Raw genomic sequence first — 9,846 nt, forward strand, 5'->3', positions numbered from 1 at the left:
GATACTTGTTTAGGTACAATTTTTATTAAGATCATTAGTGTCTTTACTTTTTCTCTCTTCTTGATGGATCTTCTATCTCGACCATTTATTTTTCTCCTTCTTTAGGTATCCATTTGGTATCAAAGTCTAAGTTGGGATGGCTATGAGTTGCAACGCTGCCCCGACCTTCCCACATCTCATGAATATGAATTGTCTAATGTAGCAACGACAACATTAAGAAGACAAGTTAAGCTCCTTCAAGAGACAAATCATCTCCCTACAATTTCAATCTAGTGTTACCCCCATGGTATTCCACCTAGATCATGGAAAAAATTGGAATGCTTGATCATCTTGCCTATTAGACCAAAGCTCAGTCACATGTGCTTTCTTTGGTTGAAACTTAGCGTCCCTAAAGCTTATAACCCAAGCTCAACACTAACTATTGTTATATTGATCTTTTTCATAATAATAATATCTTGCAATGCAGAATAAAATTATGTACAATATACCAATGTGATGAGAGCTTCTGACATCGGACTATCTTTTTTAGTCTTTCTCCCACAAAATGTTTCTCTATTTGATAAGAGTAACCATATCTCACTTGTGTAGTTTATCTTTAGAGTGAGTACTTTGATCCAAATGATACTTTTGGATGCTAGGAGATCAATTGAACTTCTTGGAAGTTGAAGATGACTAAATTAAGCTCGATAATTCTTGGAATGATGAAAGAATTGAAAGATAAGCTCAACAACTCACTTGAAGAACTAGAGAACATTTGTTGATTGTTTAATACATTTTATCTTTAGAGTGAGTTCTAACTGTTGGGGCTCTAATCAAAGCATATATGCTGAAAGGCAAGTTTGCTACCACTGAGCTTAAAATAAAAAGGTTAAAGACTCGATAACCGCCAATAAAATTGTAAGCTTCATCATTATTCTAGAGAATTTGGTAAAAACTCACTTACCTTTCGATAAAAAAAAAAAAGAAAGAAAGAAACTACAACCTTCATACAACTGGTATTAGTTTGGTGACGAAAAACTTAAGGTACAAAAGAGAATAACAAATCATCACTTGGCCATGTTTCGCTGGCAACTAGCTGGAGCCAGCATCACCCTTCTTTGCTGCCTCTTCCTGCAGTTTCTTTGTCCAGTACTCATCAAGAGGCGGCCCGAAAATTGCCTTACCAGAGACCACTCCGATCCTATACACATTAAACAACCAAGCATGATTCTTGCAAACAATTAAGATTATTGGGGTGGTAAGTGGTTATTGGCTCTGATCAAAGTTGGTAATTATCTAGATATAAGTGCTATCACACAATTTAAAATATATGAACTAAATAGTAGCATTCATATATTGCGAAACCGTTGGAAATTGCGAGTCATATAGGGCTAGAAAAAAAATGAAGAGAGAAACAAAAGATAAGCTGATTATAAAATCGGTCGAACTGTAAAAGCCGGTGTGCTATGGTTTGCTGAAAACTTGAAACAATGAATGCTGATCATTCCTCATTTAACTAATAAAAGAGAAGCTTGTAATTTCAATTCTAGAATCGCCAATCAACATAATAGCCAACTCAAGTCACTAATAGGAGAAGCAGCGCCAATAATAAGCTGAGTTCCAACTATTTAAGTTCAATTACTCAATTACACGAAATCTGTCAATTTGATTTGTCCTTGAATTTTGCTTACATGACAACTTTTCCTATCACCTCCACTTGCAAAGTAGAATACTAGAAATGGAAAATTCAGTAACCGATTTGACACAAGTACAGTAGATTCATATACTAAAGGTGTGTTGTATCTAGATGTCTTGCTTGAGTAGAACAACATAAGGATGTGCCTTTTGGAAAAAGAGCATCAAATTCCTGCAGCGCAATCTCTCAATTAACTATCTACTCCACAATCATGAGACAACAGCCTCTTGTACAACAATTATAGATATCTTTCTTTCTTCCCCAAGCAAGCATCTTGAAAGCGCGAATCTACATATCCTTAATTGATCCACTCAATTTAACAAAGAAACATCAATTTGCACCATCAGATTCACCAAACTATAATAATTCTAATACATTCAGAAAACAAATCAAGTAGACAAAAATCCCCAAGTATGGTTGCATCTTTGCTCAAAACAAGGTTTTTTTTCCCTTTGCTTTCCAGTTAGAACATCACTGAAACTCACCAAAGTGCTCATATACGCTGCAGTCCAACAGGAACCACGACCGAAGCTAAACAAAACCCCGTTTTTTATCTTAGCGTTTAGGATCTTGATAATCATGCAGATACATGCCGTAGCATCTCTAATAAATCCAAGATGTTTAAAAAACAAATCCATACCTATCGATTAGGGTTTCCAAAAGACGAATACAGATCGAATAAAAAAAATATATATCAAAATTGATGGGAGGCGAAAAGGGTAGAAGAAAGCACTCACACAACGGCTCCGATCACCATCGGGAACGACAAGAACCTCCCCCTCCGGAACATCTTCGCCTCCTCCTCGACCTTTTCCTCCCCGTCTCCCTAAAACCGCTAAACCGAAGCATCCGCGTCTGACATAGACTCATCCAACGGTCACGATTTACCTCTCCGAGATCCACTGTCTGATCACATATGGACGGCTGCGGAAGAGGTGTAACGCTCTCACACAAGCAAATGCTCAAGCAACATAATTAATTTCAGCCCGGATCCTCTGGATCATTTTTTGTGATTCAGGAGATAATTCCTTGATGTGAATTGATGAAGATTAATGATCTCCATCTATTTTATGAATAAAGATTATTCATTTCATCAATTTATACTAAGGGATCACCCCCTATATCGTAAAAACTGATCCAGAGGATCTGTCCTCAATTAATTTACAATAATCCGATAGTAAATCATATACTTGTGTATTCACACCCGTTTTATTCAAGACACGGACTGTACAAACATATATACATACATAGTCATATATAAAAAGCTATCACTAATCCCTGGAATTTATGCTGCCTTAATCTTCATCTTAACTCTTAATTATGTTCCTCCTGGGTGTAGATGTAGTCAGTGTGTGCCGATAGTGTTCTTCTCAGCAAGCACTCAGTGTCCTCCTCCCCTGCTCCCTCACATCCTTCTGCACTACTCTCAGCCAGCTTCTTCACATCCTGCTAAGCAAAACTGTAACTTCCAATAAAATCGAACGGCCATAAACAAAAGAAAAGTACCTCATGATTTGTGCTGTTCTGATCCAAAGGTCCGGGCTTGCCCGCATGAGCTAAAGATACAAAGAGGAGGAAAGAGAGGAACACAAACATGACCTTCTTGGAGCCCATGGCTTATTTTGCTCGGAAGAATTTGAAGCACAGAGTTTGTGAGGAAATGGGGTTTAAATGGCCCCCAACGTTCGGTTGAACCGCAGATCGACTCAACCCAACCGGTTCAGTTTTAAGCCACTGGTGCCTAGTCTGAATGTTGGGGCAATGCATATTACATTAAGTGCAAGGTCACATGCAGGCATCAGTGTTGTTGTTCTTGCTATTTGGTTTCTTGCCTCGTTGAAGAGGTTGAATTAAATTTGCTGATCGAAATAGTTGACCATTGAACAGGAAGGAGTTAATGCTTTCAGCTCAGTTTCAGGCTAATTAAACAGAGGAGAGGAGGGTCTTTCAGAATAATGTTGCATATTTTCCTTTTATTTATTTATAAATTTAATTTTACAATCTAAGCATAAGATTCATTAATAATTGATGGCATATCTATTAGATTTGAGAAAATGTCTATTTGCATGAACAAGTTTGGTTCTTGCACCGGACAATGAGAAATCTATTTTCACGAACAGGACGTTGGGTCACTATCAGTGATGGTGCATCACATCACATGCCTTTCAGACTTGCAATGTACAGTCACAGGTGACCCTGATTTATTATGGAGATTGATTGGTGGTAGTTTTTGAAGCAATCAAGTTTGTTCATGGAGCTAGACATGTTGATCGATCTAAGTATAGGCTGGTCGGTCTAAACGAGTTATATTGTTTGTTTTGACACGTAAGAGAAAATATTTTTCTTCCTCTTATTTAGGTTAGATAAAGTTTGTTCATCCGGCTAGGCATATTGATTGGTGTAAAAGAGTCGAAGCAAGCAAGCTAATTAGTCTACGTGTACGAGTGAATTAGTCTGCCAACGTAGGTTGGTCAATCAGGCTAGTTTGGTTGGTTGGTTTAAGTCTACTAGCTAGTTTACATGAGTCGAATCAAGCAAGCTAATAAGTTTTTGTACGTTGGTCAATCAGCTTAGCTGGGTTGGTTGGTTTAAGCTGGTTAGGCGGTCCGAATGAACTAGTAGATTTGAGACGAGTTGGATGGCTTAGCTTGAGTGATCTTGTGAAGTCAAGCAAGTTAAGTTGGTCGAGCGAGACATGCAAGTTGAGTCATTTAGCATGTACGCATTGCGTGGTTTGGGTAAGTCAACTAAATAACGAGTCAATTAGCCTAATGAGCTCGATGGGCGATACGATGGGTGATACGGTGATAAAGAAGAACATCATCAAAGGAGGGTCAAAGGAAGAAAAGGTCTACTAACATAGAGATCAAAATCAAAAATGGTCAAAGGTCTTGGTCGGCCGATTGAACTGGCCGGGAGCCCCCAGTCGACAGGGCGAGGATGCTGAACGACCATCCTCTGGTAGCAGCTAGCGATTGGAGTAAGCGGCAATCCACGATAGACCAATCCTCTACGATCAGGCTGCATGGCTGGTCAAACAAAGGTAACCACCGACAGTCGGGAAACAGAGAAGGGGGCAAGCCAGAAGCTCCGAACGACATGACCGAACGGGGATAGCCGGTCCGAGCAGAATCCGGTCAGCCTATAGTGGGACCCAACTGCGTATCTCATCGTACCCTTTTGGACGTTAGTGCCACTGACAACAGAGCATGTTCAGCAAGTAAATCATATTTTAGAAACTTCTCGCCTATCACATCAAAGATTTGCGCACTCGCTTAAAAAAAGGTGTCAGAGACAATTTTTAACTTGTCTTTTTCTAGAATACTTTGGAAAACGTATATACACTTTGGGATGTGCGCCTAGACACTACAGTGACACTATAAAAAGGGAGTTCCCATCCACAGGCGGAGGTATGCACAACTTTACTATTCAACACGCTCTTTGCTATAACATACTTATTATTCTTCATTGTGTCAAAAACTGACTTGGCCGTTAGAGGGTCAACGCCGATAACCCCTTCCTAACTCGGCACTAATATCTTTGGTGTTGCAGGATCGCGCGAAGTCGCTGTTTAATCAAACCTATAGCCACATCCCCAGTTTACCATTTTCTCTGCCAGAGTCGACCTAGGGTAGGGGTGCAAACGAATCGAATCGAGCCGAATATATAGAAAAATGTAAAGCTCGAATTCGGCTCGAAATAGGTATATTCGAGTTCGAGCTCGATTAGAAGCTCGAAAAATTTAAAATGTCTGATTCGAGTTCGGTTTGAATTAGGGCTCGGATTTGAGTTCGGCTCGAAATATTCGAACATGTTCGCAAACTATTCAAATTATTGCTCGAAAATAGGTTCGAAAGGCTCGAAATTTATTTATTTAATATATATTTAACTTATATTAATAAATATTAAGACCCACCAGCGGCTCGCGAACAGTTCGAAAAATATAATTTAAACTCGAGTTCGGCTCGAAAAAAAGTTCGAACATGTTCGAGTTCAGCTCGAATTCGATAAATTCAAATACGAATCAAATATTTTTCGAGCCGACTCGATTCGTTTGTAGCCCTAACCTAGGGGCTGTCAAGGTGGGGCCAGTGCACAGGGCCCCACCTCAGGCAGTGTGTATATATATATATATATATATATATATATATATATATATATATATATATATATATATATAAAAAGTAAAAATTAATAAAATATATTCATTAGAAAAAAATTAAAAGATATAATTATAAATTTTAAAATATTATAGATTTTTTTTATAAAGGTGTGTGTATATATATATAAAGTAAAAACTAATAAAATATCTTCATTAGAAAAAAATTAAAAGATATAATTATAAATTTTAAAATATTATGGATTTTTTTATAAAGGTGCCCCTCCTATAAAAGAGAAAAATTCGTACGAGAGTAGACAAATCTTTTCCTATTTCTATTTCTCTAAACCTTAATTGATCCTGTCCAAAAATGGGAAGATGGCTAGCTGAGGATGTGATTGCTGTATTGACTAAATGTAGAATCTGCTCCGCTCTGCAACACAAGAAACGTCAGTGTCGGGCCAGAGAAGGGGTCCCCGGTATTGGCCCATCGACGCTCAAGTCAATCACCGTAATAGTAGAAGAAAGTGGAGCAACAGTGAACATAAGCATGAATAGTGAATAACGTGTACCTCCATCGGTGCTTGAACCCTCCTTTATATAGCGCCCTAGCTGGTAACGTGCACGCTCCTCGAGACATGAGCATGTTCTCCAATTTATCCTATGAAAGGACATGTCAAGAAAGTGTCTTTGACACCATACCTTAACAGGGCATGCATATCCCTGACAAGACAGTAGAAGCTTCCATCGTACTATCCGTATGTTGACCATGTCTTGTGTTAGCGGTACTATTTCCCAAAAGGATATTTAGAGATATATTAATGATCCCTCTGCTCGGCCGAGCGGGATAACCGCTCGGCTGGGCACTCCTCTGCTCAGACAGACTCAGTTGCTCTTCCTTGCAATGACTCGACTCGGTAGTTTATTTCCGCTCGACTGGATAATGTTCTAGTCGTCCCAACATTCCTTCTACTCTATGATGAGCGCCTGATAATCTTAGCTATACGGATGATCTGTTTGGACCAGTCTTTGCCGATTGGGCGCTTTTATGCCTGATTGGCCACTATAGGAGAGCTCCGCTCGGCCCCCCCCCCCCCCCCCCCCACCAAACGCCCCGTTGGTGAGCCCGTTGATTTTCTGGCGTTGACCTCCTTGACTTTAACCTCCACATTGGCTACTATCTACGTCCTTTGACCCACACTTAATGGGCCCCTCTTTATCACTGCATCACAAGCCTTTCTCTCAATGCTAGTTGAAGGAGACTGCAAGTTCGACTAACTGGACAAGTAGCGTCTTTGGTGACCTCCACATCTGATCAAACCTTCTTTATTCTCGAGCTCCTGATCAGATCACATGATCTTTGTCGTTTGGCTTCATTTTGCTGACCTAGGTGTGTAGCTGCTTCTTGAATGATATCTACTAAGGCTGGTGGTGGATCGACTGCTCCGCTAAATCATAGTTAGATACTGTGCTGATTGGGATGGTTGAAGACAACACTTAGCAAATTTTTCCTGTTCGACCAAACTTCTCGACTAGCTGGCAGATGGAAGTGATGAAGCCTCCCTCACTGAGCAAATACCGAAGTCGGTCGAACTATCTCCAGACAGCTACTAGTTTGGCCAGTCAGAAGTATCACATCCACCGCCTGCTATTGGAGAGCGTTTTATACGTGTTCAGACTGAACCCGATCTGAACGGGGATGCCATCCAGCCTAGGTATGTTCTTTCTTCTATTCATCTTTGAATCTAACTGATTTTTCTTCCTTTCTTGCAACCCAAATCATGCTGAGGGCGCGTTTGAGCGGCAAAAGCAGGCTTATAGACTCTGAAATCAATGTTGTGGGTGTGGCCGAGCTAGAGAGTCGTGGCCTACAGCCAACCACCCACTTTGACAATCCACTTGGTGAGGCTAGAGGGACACACGCGCTGGCTAGCGAGGGTGGAGCGAGTCAGATGACGGATAGCGATGTCGCGGCTGCTATAACAGACCTACCTCCCGAATGGCCTTGCATGTTGCCGATCGCAGTGCCCTTAGAGTCAGCCACATCAGGCGAGCCTCTAATATGACGCAAGAGGCATCGCGGGGAAGCTTCTTCCCGATCGGCCACTTCTAGCTTGCAGATCCCCGCAAGTACCAGTTTGCGCATCTCCTCTGAGCGGGGGTGAAACTTTATCACCCGCCTTTCCTGAGCTGATGGGTGTTCCGATTCCTACATTCGTGTAATTCGACCGAACACCATCTCTATTCACGTTGCCTTCGGGGACTATCTGTGCATCACTCATCGTGTTCATGCCACCACACTCCTTGTCGGCAATACAAGTATCCATCATTAGGTCATCCTCAATGCCCAAGTCCACGGGTGAAGCGACTTCTGAGCCCTCTGGTTCGAGCGACAAGAGGCACATAACGACCATCTTTCACTTGCCCACTGCTGAATGGCATCAATTGGATGACGCCGAGGCCCTTTCCCCTTAGCACTAACTTTGGATCCAAGGGCCACTAGCATAGGTGTGGGCCAATGCTAGGGTTCGCGCGACGGCCATCTCCCCGAGGGAGCTCGTGGACAACCACACTCGAATGCCCATTGAGGTATATATATTACTTCTAGATTTACTTGCTTGTACCCGCTCAACACTTTTCTTTGAGGTTGACAATGACATTATTCATCCACCAGTCTATCTTCTTCTCTATGCTAGTTAGACCGGTGTCGATGTCGTCGCTCGAGGGTCGATGAATGATGATGGTATCCTGGAGTATTCGGTCGGTAAGAAATCAACGTTACGTCATAGCAGTTGCACATGTTGTGCATCGGCGATTGATGGAAGGAGCAAAGCAATGATGTCTATGACTTGCCTTTTGCAGCTTTCGGGCGACCTATTGCTACATGCTGCACAACATGTGTTCTTGGCTCCTGGTGTGGCTATGGTGCGCCCAATCGGAGGCCCTTTGACAATTAATGGTTGATGGTCAACCGTCGTTCCAAGGGAGCAGTATGTTCGGCAAGTGCTTCCTTCCTCTGTGTCGCCTAGGCTTCCTCCACATCTATATATTTGCTGGCTCTGCGGAGTAGGTGGTCGAAGTACTTTGGCAGCCTCCGGATGAGGGAGCGGAAGGATTCCCCCTCGGTGATCCCCTGGGCGAAGGTGTTCACTAATATTTCTGAGGAGACCGATGGAATATCCATGGCCACCTGGTTGAACCGCTTGATGTAGACCCTCAATGCCTCTTTAGATCATTGATTCAACGCGAACAGGTTAACGCTTGTCTTCTGGTAGCGGCCACTGTTGGCGAAGTGGTGCAAGAATATCCCTTGGAAGTCTTTGAAGCTATGAATCAATCCGATCGGCAGGCGTCTGAACCAACGTTGCGTTGATCTAGAAAGGGTAGTGAGGAAGACCCGACACTTCACTCCGTCAGTACATTGATGGAGTATGACCGCATTATCAAACTTGGCTAGGTGGTCTTCCGGATCGGTTATTCCATTCTACTCCTCGATCGCCAGTGGGGTGTAGTGTCTTGGCAGAGAGTCGTCCAAGATCCCTTGAGAGAACTGTTGGTTGATCAACTCGGGCGAATCATTATTCCTTGGTGCTTTCCCTTTCCGCATGTTTTGATAGTGCACATCATCCGAGGAGAATCCTCGTTCCTTGTCTGCTCGGTACTACTCCTTTGATGGGGTATGGAACAATGCCCAATGGAAGGGGATCGGTGCGTTGGGCGTGCCCCTGTTGTGCCGGTCGACTTCTAATTCTATCCCCAAATGGATAAATGCTCCGCTCGATCCCTATATCCATCCTGATGTCTCACTGCTGATGTCGCGAGCTCATGTACCTAATGTTCGAACAACGACTGCTATTGTTGTTGCTTCACTATTTTTGCTGTGCGGGCTTATATCAGCATATCCAGCTCTTCCTTTGTTAAAGTCATAGTGGTGAGTCGTCCAACGTTATCCATCTTCACATATCGGATGCAGGCTACATTCCCACATACAGCGGAATATGATCTTGTTGGAAAATCAGGAAGATGGCTAGCTGGAAATGTGGCTGCTGCATTAACTGAATGTTGACTCCGC

General features: G+C 42.3%; 2 long non-coding RNA genes across 2 annotated transcripts; both read right to left on the reverse strand.

Moving 5' to 3' along the window:
• Positions 1–882: 882 nt before the first annotated feature.
• Positions 883–2,546, reverse strand: LOC122011510. The gene is made up of 2 exons (XR_006119957.1): positions 2,413–2,546; positions 883–1,180 (listed from the first exon to the last, which is right to left on the reverse strand). It is a non-coding gene; the product is annotated as an uncharacterized LOC122011510 (long non-coding RNA).
• A 255-nt stretch (positions 2,547–2,801) lies between these two features.
• Positions 2,802–3,319, reverse strand: LOC122007831. Its single transcript, XR_006119128.1, has 2 exons — positions 3,182–3,319; positions 2,802–3,121 (listed from the first exon to the last, which is right to left on the reverse strand). It is a non-coding gene; the product is annotated as an uncharacterized LOC122007831 (long non-coding RNA).
• Between the last annotated feature and the right edge of the window lie 6,527 nt (positions 3,320–9,846).

This window comes from Zingiber officinale, chromosome 8A, assembly GCF_018446385.1.
Source record: "Zingiber officinale cultivar Zhangliang chromosome 8A, Zo_v1.1, whole genome shotgun sequence".
In the NCBI taxonomy this organism is placed as follows: domain Eukaryota; kingdom Viridiplantae; phylum Streptophyta; class Magnoliopsida; order Zingiberales; family Zingiberaceae; genus Zingiber; species Zingiber officinale.